The sequence below is a fragment of the Centroberyx affinis genome, unplaced genomic scaffold (genome assembly GCF_046629955.1).
Source record: "Centroberyx affinis isolate AG114_WGS23_722 - 3 ecotype Tasmania unplaced genomic scaffold, CSIRO-AGI_Caff_v1 ptg004612l_1, whole genome shotgun sequence".
In the NCBI taxonomy this organism is placed as follows: Eukaryota; Metazoa; Chordata; class Actinopteri; order Beryciformes; family Berycidae; genus Centroberyx; species Centroberyx affinis.
The window spans coordinates 33,077-47,008 of record NW_027282223.1 but is presented as its reverse complement, the minus strand read 5'-3'; the positions used below and the strand labels follow the sequence as shown (position 1 = coordinate 47,008).

At 39.6% G+C, this 13,932-nt stretch overlaps 1 long non-coding RNA gene across 1 annotated transcript; it reads left to right on the top strand.

The window, feature by feature from the left end:
• Positions 1-5,656: 5,656 nt before the first annotated feature.
• LOC139665553 (uncharacterized) lies at positions 5,657-8,559 on the top strand. The gene is made up of 3 exons (XR_011696876.1): positions 5,657-5,787; positions 7,486-7,512; positions 7,644-8,559. It is a non-coding gene; the product is annotated as an uncharacterized lncRNA (long non-coding RNA).
• The last annotated feature ends 5,373 nt before the right edge of the window (positions 8,560-13,932 follow it).

Genomic DNA, 13,932 nt, shown 5'->3' with positions numbered 1-13,932 from the left:
CATTGCTTACCGTCAACAAATCCTATGAAAATAACAAAATCAACAATGCGCTTGCTCTACTCCCGTTACATTCTGACTTCCCACGTACCGTTTTTAGCCGCCAACCTGGAAGTCACTGGCTCCAATTGTAAGCTAAAAACCTTGAAATACAGCTCACAAAGACATAGTTTCAATTTTAAAAATCGCTAACTGCTACCACGAAAAGTCAGGCTGTTGTAGTTATTACCAAATCAAATTCAAATGGGAACAAATTCTTCATTATGCCAGGGACTATTTTCTGTGCTACCGAACTACTTTCCTGAGATTGCAAACGTGTTTACGGTCAGCTTATTAAGTTAATTGAGGAAAATGTCGGCTGGCCCCGGTGCATTGTGATGATGAAATATGCTGCCCAGAGCAACGGCATGGCTCTGTGATGTGTTTTTAATCGTTTTTTTTTAATACAATGGAGTTCTATGGCTGCTGGGACATGGCTTCATTGGGCACCGGCTACATGAATGAGACTTGTTGGCAAAACAAAATCATTGTGTCTGAAGATTGCTCTTCTGTTTGCCTTAACAGCACTCAACAGCAGTAAAGTGGCAAGATGCTATTCACCGTCTATGGAGAGGAGTGAAGAGAATGGCGAAAGTGGTGAAAATGACGAGCCCCTGCAATCCTCCGCTCAAAAAGTTGCCTGATCGATTTCCTTTTTCATTTAACTGCTCAAAATACTTGGCAGAAAGAAAAAAGAAAAAAAAACGCTTAAAAATGAAACCTTTTCCGCTTTTTTTCCCCGAGTGCTGGCGCGTCGACCGCAATCGGCCGTGCATTCGGACGCCGTGCATTTGACCTTTGGTGCTAGGAAGGGAAGGGATGCTGTCAATTTATTAGGCTATTTTTACCTATTTACAAGACCAATTTGAGCAGGTCCTGTCAGGTTCAACCATCAAGTTCTACCTGGCAGATATCTTTCAGTGATGGCAGTGGAACACCGTGAACCCATGGCCTCGTCACTCAGTTCATGAAAGGTGCGCTCTACCTAAAACTAGGCCATAATCCACTTCATCCTTCATGGGAGCTGTCACGCTGCTAGATCCACGGTGCAAAGCTCCCTTTGATCTTTTGGATTTGACGGGCTTTGGTGTGCTGCATGATGTCTTACAAGACCGCTCTACTTTAGACTTGCCTTCAGCCAAAAGAGTAGGAGACCTCCGTGAAGGTCCAACCCTCCTATACCATTACTAGGTTTGCTCTAGGTGTATCTAAGGTGACTCCATGCCCTAATGTGGCATAATTACACCTGACGTATCTGAAGTTGGTTAAGGATGTCTGCTCTGTAGCCAACTGGGCTTCACCAAACCTTCATGAGGTTTCACTTTCTGGATATAATGTGCACCATTCTGTCTGCTGGGTCACAAGGCCTGTAACCAATTGTCTCTGGTTCTGTGGGGAGTGATTATATAGCTCCATATTAATGTATTGTGTTGTGTATCCCTGACCAATCACATTCATTGGCTGAAACTACCCATTGTATAAAAAAGCTCTTATAGCCCTTTGGGTGTGATTGTAGAACTCCATAGACTGTCTAAAAAACATTACTGTCCATTAAAGTAGATGTGGCCGCTACTGTCTTCTTTCCCCTGAACAATATTAGTGACAACGGGCCATTTCAAATGCTGCGTTCACATTGTGGCCTAAAATACACCACACAGGTCAGCACTGCAGGATGGCAGTCGACCATAATGGCAAACTGAAAAACGCAAACATAGGAGCCCTCTTGTTGCCAAGGTAACTTTATAATGAAGAGGTTCAAGCACTCCATGTGCACTAATAAAAACTGATCTGGTAAATGGCATTGTGTGGCTGTTCATTTTCAGTGTTGCATTTCATTTCACAATATCTTATAGACTCTATTTGGCAGAAATTATGAAATATTATTCCTACTGTAAATGAATGGGAAGCCAATGCAGGGAATTGGAATAGCCAAACCAAATTTTGCCGGTGCATCTTTTTCTCCCAAAGAAGGTTTCCCGGACTCGTTGGAGGACAACACAAGAAGAGTAGATGCACAAGCATAAGGGATGGGTACATGAAAATACCGGACCATAAATACCTCTAATGGCTTTTACCTGGTATTCAGCATTACCGGTGCCCCAGCAATATGGCAGCATCCCATAGACACAAGGTATCTCTGGCACACAATGCTACTCAGATGATTTCCTAGTAACTGGACCTGACGATGTTAACCTATAGGCAGTTATGACCAGACTGGATGAGTATTGATTTGGAGCCAATAAGAACACATGTGCTTTTCTTAAGGATTCAATCAGGTACTGTGGACACAAACTTGACAGACATGGCCTTCGCAGAACTCAGGACAAAATCACTAGAGCGCTGACTGTACCAAAGCCAGAAAATTTCCAATCATTTTTGTGATTTCTTGTGAACTATTACTATACATTTCTACCAAACCTCTCAGACTGTGTTGCCCTCTCTGAACTGTTTGCTTCAACAGGGTGCTGTACTGTCCCACAATGTCCCTTCGGCATCAAGATCTCTAGTGTGGTTAGTGAAGAAGTTTATCTAGTGTCTGCACAGAAAACACTTCTGCTTAATCACCACCACCAACTTCTCAATCCTCAGAAAGGCCTTTCTGCCATCAGAGCTGAATGACTACAGTGCTTTGTTCTAAGGTGATCACACCTACGCCATTGGGTTTAAAGGGGCAAAACAATATGGACACTTAACAGGACTTTCTGCAAATACTTAAGACTGAGACAGCAATAGACCCCACTACTGTCCCAGAATTGTAGTGCAGGTTCATTTCTCCATATAAGGGGTTCTGGATAAAACTGCAGATCCATACCTTCCCCAGTCTGATTTAGAGCTAAGGACACTTCAGCTACCTCTCTAATAAGAGTGCTTATATCCAATATATGGCCTTTTTAGTCTTTGTGAATGGGTAAAACTTCACTTGATTGTTACATCAGGGGGAAATAAAAGCAATTCAAATCCACTTTCCCAAGGCCTTAAGCGCATAAGTGCATTATTTCCCATAGCAATGTTGTCTGTAGTTTTCCCTCTCACTCACAGTACAAGGCTACACTGTGCACAAAAACCTTGAGTTTTTACGATTGTTGCTCCATTATATACAGGAATATCTGTTGGTGCAAACATGCTATGTTGCGTATTTGGTAAATAAATCATATTGTTGTGAGAATTCCAAGGTCCTAGGTGCAAATCTGTGGATGAGCAAAATGAATTCATGGAGAAATTGCCATAACATGGCAATGATGTTGAATATGTATGATTTCCATACCTCCAAAATGCGAGACTTCTCATTTCTATAGTATGGAGAGCAAACTAATAGTTTTATATTTATTATTTGTTTTGGTTTTTTTTGTGCACAGTAGAACCAGGCATGTGTTCCTTCCATGGACTTCTCAAAAAAGTTTTGTTTTGCTAATGGCGCTTAAGTAAATTTGCTTGAATCGGCGAATCAACCTTTAATTTGCTTTATTAATCTCTCTGTGCATTTCAGAAAAAAAAAATATATGAAAAATGGCTTATTTTAGGGCCTTTCATCCTCAAGAGCCCTCTTTTCTAAAAAAGGCTTCTTCAGCAGAATCACATCATCTAAGTATTTTAGTGTATGAGACAAATAAAAAAAAAACACAATGTACATCAATCTGCACATTTCAGTGAAACAAAGAGAAATAGAAGCACAGCGAACCATAAGGAGTATGACAAATTCAAAACAAATCCATGTTTTTTAACCAGAAACCATCTGGTTAAAACAGGCCATAAAGTTTAACGTGTTTAGTGCATTTGGCCGGCAGCACATGACAACATACCTTTTTAGCAATGCTGTTGCTCATGAATCTGTCCACCTGCAGAGGCTTGCAAAAAGCTCTATACAAGGAGAGAATGTTCCACTCCACTGCACAGAGAAAATCAGTCTCTCTCATAATAGCTCTGGGCAATTTCAGACCACACAAAATGACAAGGGAATCAATTTTCCTGGTTAGGTTATAGATGGATTTTCTTTGCCTGGTCTTTTCATAAGTAATAACTGAGATATGTTATATGAATTATTAAGAAATCTCCAACAGCGTTCGATGCCGTAGGCTACACCACTTTCCCAAAATATAATGAATATTGTTATTATTATACATTCAATGAGATTTTTTAGAAATTTGCATTCGCTGGTCTTGCTTTACACTTGTGACCAGAAATTGGGTACTCAAGGTAGTCTCACACATTCATGTGCACTGAATATCAAATACTGAATGAATGTCCTTTCATTTATCGCAAAAGGCTCACAGTTAACATGAGTGTATTGTATCATGATGAGGATGGCAGTAGATGGCTCCAGCCTGACCTCATGTGGAGCATGCAGCACAAGGCAGTTTCCCAGCACATCTGACTCTCTCAACTTGATTCACTGTGATATAAACCCAACAAAAATCCAATCAAACTAGCACAGAGAGTGTTCTGATAGAGAAATATGTCACTAGAAAGCAGTCCAAAGCGCATAGTGGCATTGTGGTTTGGACCATCTGATAATATGTGAAGGTTCATATTTCATATTTCTATGTCAACATACTTGTCTTCAGATAACACATGAGTGGTATCAATATGAACCCTGTATCTTAAAGCATTAAGGAGTTATAGTAGTTTCAAGAAAATCTGTTTTTCCTCATTGATATGCAAATGTATGCAGCAAGGTGCTCCATAATCTAATTAGATCATTTACACTTTAGGGGGAACCTGTGGTGTGAGTATGAACCTGTGGTGAAGTATTATTGTGTTCAGAGACAGAGACAGACAGCTGACATAATGTCCTACATACCATGCACCATGGTGGAGAGACATAAAAATCACAGTAACACTTTACAGGAACTGAACACTTGCATAATGATGATTCATGCATTCGTATACCTATGCCATAAGAACACGCACATGTAGGTTCATTACCATACGAATAAGACCACAAGCGATTTGCCTAGCCAATACACTTCACCAAGGTTACATGTCAGGGTGACGGGGAGTTTTAGTGATTGTCAGTGGGATGTTGACAGACTGACAATTTCCCTCAAGCACCGATTGCACTAGACAGTGGACTCTACCTCTGTTAGGTAAACACTGGAAGCAAAAGCAAGAATGGAATAAAAGTGTCCTACTGATTATAATGAGAGTAATTTAGAAAAATATCACTGTGTATCTACTCGCCAACAATGAATTTATTTCAGCTGCTCCACGTCTCTCATCATAAGGTTTGAATATAGATACAATGACTTGCTTTTAGATCTGTTATGAATGCATCACCTGTGTCCAGTTAATGTAATTTATCACACTGACTAATAATATCTTGTCAGTTATAAGTCATTGCTCCATTTTGTCCCCAGAAATGTAGTTGATTAAAGCAGTTTTGGTGTTAAATAACAGTAGGTCAGGGCTTTGGGTTTAGTGAATTGACTTTCCTGATATTGTATATGCTATTGTATGCTATGTAAATCGTTCTTGATGAGAGTGTCAACTAAATGCCTAAAATGTCAAGTGTAAAATGTAAATGCAATTATTCCCAGTCTGTACAGCACACGGTAGGCGGGACTCTGTTGCCATGGCAATGACGTCAATGTTGGTGTCGAGTAACCAAAGGTCAAAATAAAGACAAGTGAATGAAAACGGAAGGAAACTTAACAGGCTGGTCAGAACATGACAAAAACCAACTAAAACTTCATAATAATCCATTGCAAAGGATGTTGCTTTGATGTTGTCTGGAAATGCTCGTTTTATTCGCTGGTAAGGAAGCATCAGTCAGCAGAAGGGTAGAGTCACAGGCAAGCTAACATAAGATAGCTATGTCAGCGAGCTAGCTAGCCTAGGTCGTTGGCTAACGTGAGTTAGCGGTAGCGAGTTAACACATCAAAATGTTTGCTCTGGCTGCAACCCTGACAAGACAAAGTTACTTTGTCTAGTTCGCTAACTATAGTATATTGTTTACGACAGCTGACGTAGGTTACTTAATGCTATCTGGCTAATTAAGTTAGCTTATTCTCTATGGCAGTCAGGACAGGACATAGTAGCTGGCCTTGCAACAGTCTGCATGTTTCCCAGCAGTGAAACTTAACTGACATAACACCGTTACACTGCATCAAGCTGCCTGGTTAGCTAACTAGCTAACCTTAGCTTTATAGCTAACGTTAATGTTCTTTACCTCATGTTGCAAATGTTATATTACATAGCAAGCTAGCTAACTGATTAATTATGGCTGAGCAAGTACAAGGCACTCCAGGTAAACAAAGTTTTCCTAATTGGCACATTATTCATATGAGCACGTAATAGTTGTTACTTGTTAAATAGATCAATAGGCTTATTGGATCATTCACAGTAAGCTGGTGGCTGAAAATCTTATTCCTTGTGGCCACTGTGAGCTGTGTTGTCATTGAAAGTCTCCTTTTGTCCTTAGCATCAGTGTGAGATTAGCCAGCCAGACTGTTACTTTTACCCTGGACAGGACGTCAGGCTGGCTAACTTTGCTCCTACTGTAGTACTTTTTGTGAACACCGGACTGCAGACAACAGTCTCTGACATTGGAATCTGGATTGTCTACAGACACAATATAATCTCAGGAGCAGCGGCAGTCAGTCTGTTACCCTGGTGACATTTCCATCCCCATGCCCTTTACTGTCCCTACCAGATTTACACCAAGTAGAGGCCCACACCATTTTTTTTTAGCTTGTTTCTGGCATTGAGCTATTATAACAGATTTACAAAAGTTGAGGGGTGTCCTGTTGTTGCTGTCTAGATTTCTCCATGATTTGACAACATTGTGAATGGGTCTCTGACGGTGCATAATTGGCAGTAGATGAATTTGCAACTGCACTAGGTAGTTTGGAGCTGTAAACATCCCCGACTGGAAGCTGTCTATCAGCAAAGCTTTCAGTCTGATGTTTGCTGCTGCCGACTGCCTCCAGCTCCACGGAAATGGACTAAGTAGGCAGACATGCTGTTTGAATTTAGTCTGTCCATTTATGTGACCTGCTTCTCTTAAATCAAAATGTAATTGTATGGCAAGGCTGTGTAACTAAAAGTTAACAGTTAGGCCCAGTAGGTAAATGAATGTTTGATCTATAGCATTGCCTTTTGGGGGCCTATGTCCGTAATCTGCATAACATAGTTATTCAGACTCAGTTCATGTAAACATCCTACACTCAGCTGTAATCAATTGCAGCAGAGGCTGAGAGAAGGTTGTTTACTTTAACTGGCTGGAAGTGACACTTTGTCAATGCTTACAAAACAAAACAAGCAGAACGCAGGTAGCCAAATGAAGGTTAGATATCACCGGTGTGACGGGTGTGTTTAAAGGTGGTGGGAAAAAAATGTAAATGTGACATGCATAGAATTATACTCATTACAAGGCTTGCTTCCAGCAGTCAGTAAAATATCTTGGTGTTGATGTGATATGATATGATACCATTAGTTTTTTTTTCCCCAAAGGCAAAACAAAGGAAACATCAACATACAGTAAGTCCTGCCAAAGTGAAGGGTTTGCCTGTTTTGTAATGGTGTAGAATGTGTATGCTGGTGGGGAATTAAGCCATATGATTCTGAGTCACCTGGTTTATTGTCTTTTTCGTTTTCTTTTTTGATGGAAGCGGGATCCTCCAGAATCACAGCGCTCCTGTCGGCGTGAAAGAAGTGGTTTGACAGGCATGACGGTGATGTTAGCCAAGTATCAAGGCCCTGTCAGTAAGATTACCTCAAATGAGCAGTAGATTGGAGATACTGAAATGTTGAGTGAGAAAACATTGTCTTTGTCATCGTAAAAGAGTAAGGGCCCAGATAATCAGCAGAATTGGCAGTAGTGAGCAGCATAGCACTGCTTGAGTCTTTCACTTTAAAGTTCTGATTCAGAGAATGAGGCGCATTTCAGATCCATCAGATCCTGTTCCTGCTTCCATGCTGACCTCTTAAATAGAGGTCTATAAATAGAGGGCCCCACTAGGCTGCATTGAGCTAACAGATCGCAGAGAGAGAGCGCACTGATTTGTAGATTTATCCATTACTCTGCAGGAGTAGGTAGGCCTTGTAAACCTAAATATCTTACTTGGCAGGGGGATTTTACTTTGGTTGACTGGTAGATATTTGATTTCTTTTGTGGGACAGTAATAGAGTTTAAAGCCACTCAGCTGAATGGCAAGAAACGTGTGACAGATTTCTCTGTGGGAATGGCTTAGACTGCAACTGTTTATGCTTGCTAGTCATCTGATGTGAGCAAAATGTTTGGTTTCTCATGTAGGAGACTTGAGTTTGAACTGGTGTGTTACAACACTAACTGTTGTCATTTCATCTTTTCAAGGATTCCTACACATCCTGGAAAACCCTGAAAATTTAAAGACACGTTTTGCACTCATGGGAGATGCTTGGAAAATGTTAAAATGAATAAACTGCCATGGAAAATCAGAAGGTGTCAAGACATTTTCTTAAGTGCTAATGACCAAGTGATAATTTGCAGAAAATGTATTTGAATGTTTGCGATAGCATAAATTATGAACACCGTACTTTGGCTTTTGTGTATGATATGGCACCACTGTATTAAGAGATCTTTGAGATTGTGTACAGTATAACCCAAAGATGTAGGTGATTTCCAGAAAAAAATATTTATGGAGTGGAAAACCTATTGAGACTCAAACAACACATCAAAGTGCATGTATTTATTTTTTTATTTTTTATTTTTTTATTTATTTATTAACTTGTCAGATTATAGTACAATTATCAGTGGGCATAAGATGTGTGTAACAAAAAGTGAAGGTTTTAGTTCATTTCAGCAGGAAACAAGCAGCACTGTGTAACTGCAATGCACACATTTGTCACTAGATGTCAGTCTTGTGCCTCTTATTTCAACATGGCGCTCATGAGAGAATCAGTGGAAGAGTACAAGAAGTATTCATCACATGTACACACAGCTTTCCAGCTTAAGTTTGCTTCATGTATAGTGATCAGGGATTTTTGCCTTATGGAACTTATGGAAAGTTGTCAGATACAGGTTATATAAATTGACATTCAGTGGCTTGTCTGCATCATATGGGCATAAACTGTTAAAACAAAGGCTATGAGTTTTCAGTGATTTGTGGAAAAAATGCCAGGCTTTCACATAGCACACACATCATGAATCACTCGTACCCTCTAACTCTCATTTCTCAATCAGAACCCATAATATAGTATAAATTACATTGGTGCTATGGGGGTGTGGGAGAATGCCGACCTCTAAAAGATTTTGGTTTGTTATCCGATACTTTATTGATCCCCATGGGGAAAAGCTCTTATCCCCACCCCCATCCTTTTATCCTTTTTAAAATTGAATTCACCTTATTACACCCTATGATTTTTTTTATTAGGTCATAGTTTAGGGTTTCAAATAAGGGTTTTCCTTTCACAATTGTTATATACAGTATTGCTATATTACTGACATCAGTTCCTTCAATAGAGACTTTAGGGTGTAGGGTGGATTCTTCCTCACTATACCTGAGGACAATGCGTGAAATGAGAGCCTCCAAGTCCAGTTTAAAAAAGCTTTCTTACTTAGGAATCTATTATTTTGTTATGTATCAAAATAAAGTGGGATGTGAATGTATTTATCTTTTTCATGTATATCTGCAAAAAAAAAAAAAAAAAAAATCTATTACTTATTTTCTAAGGTTTCTCCTGATATTCCATCGGTTTGATTTCGGATTCAAAGCCATTTAAAGCCATTTTAAGCAGTATGCATTCAGTGCAGTTGCAGGAGAACACATTGTACACAAGCCAGCAAAGGCTCAGAGAGGCCAACTTGATTTTCCAAGATCCTACACACATCTTCTTTATGGCTTTTGACTCGCTGCCCTCAGCCCGGTGCCTACGCTGCCTAGGGTGCGCAACTAATAGAGGGAAGGCATCCTCGGTACCGGCGGCTGTCCGCCTACTCAGCTCCGCGTCTCCAGCCTCGCCTCACCCATGACAGGACTTTATAACCTTCACTCGCCCGGTGGAAGGCTCGGAGCGGCCTGCGGTGAGCACATCATGTTGTCTTCTCCTACAGTAAACCACCGTCGCTGCAGGATGGCACTGTGGCATGCAGATTCTGAAAACTAATTACCGGAAACCCTTGGCGCGAGGCTAAAGAGCTTACAGTAACTTTGACTTTTATGGCGGTTATTTGAATTTCCCTATCTTTTGAGGAGTTTGGTTGTTGTCGTCAACGAGAGTTAACACGGGGCGTGTGAGCGAAATGTGTTGCAGCGAAATGAGTCCCTAATCAATTCAACGGGAAGCAGGAAAGTGAGCATGATGAAGTGGCAGCACTCAGATTTCCTCACTAGATGTCAATCGCGTGCCTGTAGCATCGGGGACACGAGCCAAAACAGATGTCGTCATTTGTATGCATGACATAAGAACGCCACAGTATTCTTTTCCTATCTGTAATTAAGTCGATGGTGCATCAGTAATTCACCTGATAGTATGTACCTGAGGGGCCAGCAATAACATTTACAAACACAAGGGGGACCATTTAGGCTTGTAGGTGGGTTATTATTTAAGGAGCATGGTGAAGTATCTGATTATGTATAGAACAATTAAACAGATTTCTAAATTAATTGATGCATCTATTTGATTGACAGGCAACTTAATTAATCCCAGTTGTTCACAAAGGTTTTCAAGGAGTTTTCTAGTAGCAGCTGGGGGTGTAGCTGCAGGGGGAGGGAGGTTTACACATGTTTGACTATTTTTGATAATTATTGTGTATAGATTTCACAAACTTTATGCTCATGGCTTTTGTGATAACCATAGAAATGTTATTTTGACAGATGTGTTCAAGGCAAGTAGGACAGTGAAAGCCCTCTTTTGTGATTTTTATTACATTACCATATAACACAATAGTGATTCAACCTATATCCAGGTCATGAAAGCTTTTACATTTGCTGTTCTAAACTCCCAGTGTCTGGTAGCTCTTTCCTGAGGAAAAAAACAGAAGTGATGTCTTTTGCGTTTCCGGTTTGTTTGGAATAAACAGAAGAAGAACTGGGTAGTTAACATAAGCAGTGATAGCCACCATGGCTGAACAGACAAAGAACAGAGCGCCACCTACAGAAACTCAAACTGCAGCAACAGAAAATCCAAAGAAGAAGACATCACAGTACTGGACACACTGTTTGATTGACAGGTGATCTCTGGGAAGAGCAGTGCAGAAACACCACAGCAATGAGTGCTGAGCAATAAAGAGACAAAATGAAAAAAACAACAAGAATCACATTTATTACCAGTTAAGTCTTCAATCTAAAGCTACTATACTTTCTTTTATTATCTTGTGCAGTGCAACTCCCAACCTCTCCTGTTCTTGACTTGTTAATTATACAGGGAGAAGGCAGCTCTGTTTACACCATAACTAACAGAAAATCAATGTTTTGACAAATACCTCTGTAAATTAACTACTTCAACACATTAAAGCAACAAAATGAACTCTGACCTCATCAATCGAGAAAAAAACATAATACTCCAAAGAGCAAATTAGCAGCACATTTTTCCCAAAATATGGCTTCATTTTCAGATTTTAATTGAACGGCTAACAAAGGTCATTACACACACAGAAAAAAAAAAAAACATGGTGTATTTTGAACTTGTTATGTGTTATTCTGATAAGAGAAAAAGAGAAAAAACAATTCACCTTCTCCTTTACATACAAGCTGGAGCATTTGTTTAACATTAAACAAAGTTTATGTGGTTCTGTGAGGATTTGCATGCGGACCTGAAGGACAAAAAGGTGAACACGATGGACAGGATCTGGACAGGTGGACAGAAACCTAAATCTAACAGATACTCCACTATAATCTGTGTTTGTTAAATATGTGATTACATGTATTGATATATAATGTTCATGACATCAGCCTCTAATATTTGCATTACTATCTATACTGTGCATAGCATCTCATGCCATTCAAATTGTGACTGGTGAGAGGTTGAATAAATGCCTATATGGGACTTCTTTAGCAGCCCATACATCATTTAACCATAGAGTTAATGAAGAAGTATATATATAAAATAATAATGAGGTATAAAGATAGTATATGAATCAACCCACTGTCCAAATACTCTCAAGAGATTTCACATATTGCACATTTATTGATTTAGCAAAAGATCAACTAACATGAAACTATTTCGGTCTTATTAAACCAAATAGGATTCACACACATTGTTAAAAATATATATATATATTTTTTTTAAATCATCAACAGGCACAATACATGGTTGAGAGTAGTACAGTGTCTTTGTCTGTTTTGTATTCAAAATGCTATCTGCAACAACCGAAAGTAGTTCAGCCTATTTATCTAAGAACATGTTTGTCATAGTTTAGGAAACATTATTACGTGTCAAACTTGTGATAGCAGCCATGTATATTTATTAGCGATGTATATAAAGCTCTGTCATATTTTTGCCATAACCAATAGCTTGCCTAGCAGCCAATTCTAACACGTTAACACCGTCCATCACTCCTCCAGAGGTGACCTCTCGCTGGCTAACACCCAACACCCAAGACAGGCCCGGGCCGTTTTCATAAATTATGCAAACACTTAATGAGCAGATGTGTTGCTGTGATTGTCTGTGCTCGGACTAATTGAGCAACAGAAAATACTCGGGGGTTTGTTTCACTGAACTTGCTCAAAAGCATTTTGTTCGACGTTTGTGGCGATTTTTCACCGGGCCGGTGGTGACACTGTGCCGGGCAAATGGTGATTTACGAATGTCATTATAACGCTCTTTTTTTTTTTTTTTTTTTTTACCTGAGAAAGAAAATTGGAATATTAATATTGCACCACATTAAAACTGACCCCTCTCTCCCCTGCTGCATAGTCGCAAAATATATTTTCATTTCGGTCTCGATTCTGAAGTAGAAATGTTTGGGCATGCTCGAGTTCCTTGCCAGATGTGTGTGTTATTCATCTTGTGTTTTGCATGTAATATGCGTGTTGTGCTATGTCGTGTTTTGCTGTGTTCAGTTTTGGATAATTGCTTCATGATTCATGGGAGGACAGAATGACAGGCTTTGTGAAAATAGTCTATTATGTTTTCTAAAAACAATAGACAGTCTCTGCGCTTAGTAGTTTCCATCATTTATTCTGTGATTTACATGGACTGAAGGACAAAAACAGACAGACTGTACAACAAGATTTGATTCTGTGCAACCTTAAGTGAACAATTTAATTAAATGTCTTTTGTTAACAGCTCTTTCATTGTTACAATTCAGTGCAGCATTTGTCAGGTTAATGAATTACAAATGACTCAACTAAACACAACTCAAAAGTTATTAATTCTACCACAATTTGCCCTCTCACCTCTCTTCACACACACACACACACACACGCACACACACACAGTTGCTGCCCCAGCCTCCCACATGGTATCAGGTCCGCCCTCTCCTTCAACTCATCTAAAACCCATTTCTATTCTTTAGCCTTTGACTGCTTGATTTGCCTGTGTTTGATCTGTGTCTTGGTGCAAGTAGTTTTAGTCTTTCTGTTCTGTGTTTCTCGTCTGCATTGTTTGTTTGGTTTTTGGTTGTTTTGTTTGTTTATCTCAACCACCTCAACAGTGGTTGTTTGGAATGTGCTTTATAAATAAACTCGACTTGACACGCATCCATATGGAGACAAGCGACAACAATAATGTCCGGCCATAACCGCCGCGATATATTTAACGCAACCAGTTATGCTAATGAGCTCATTAAGTCAGTTCATTATTGCATTAATTAGCAAATATTTCTGTGCCTACATACTTGTCTTCATGTAACACATGGGCTGCATGAATATGAACTCTGTATCTTAACGTATTACGGAGTTTCAAGAAAATCTGTTTTCCTGCCGCCCCCGCCACTGGGTAACAAGTAAGGTAAGATAACAAGTTTTCCAAATGTGT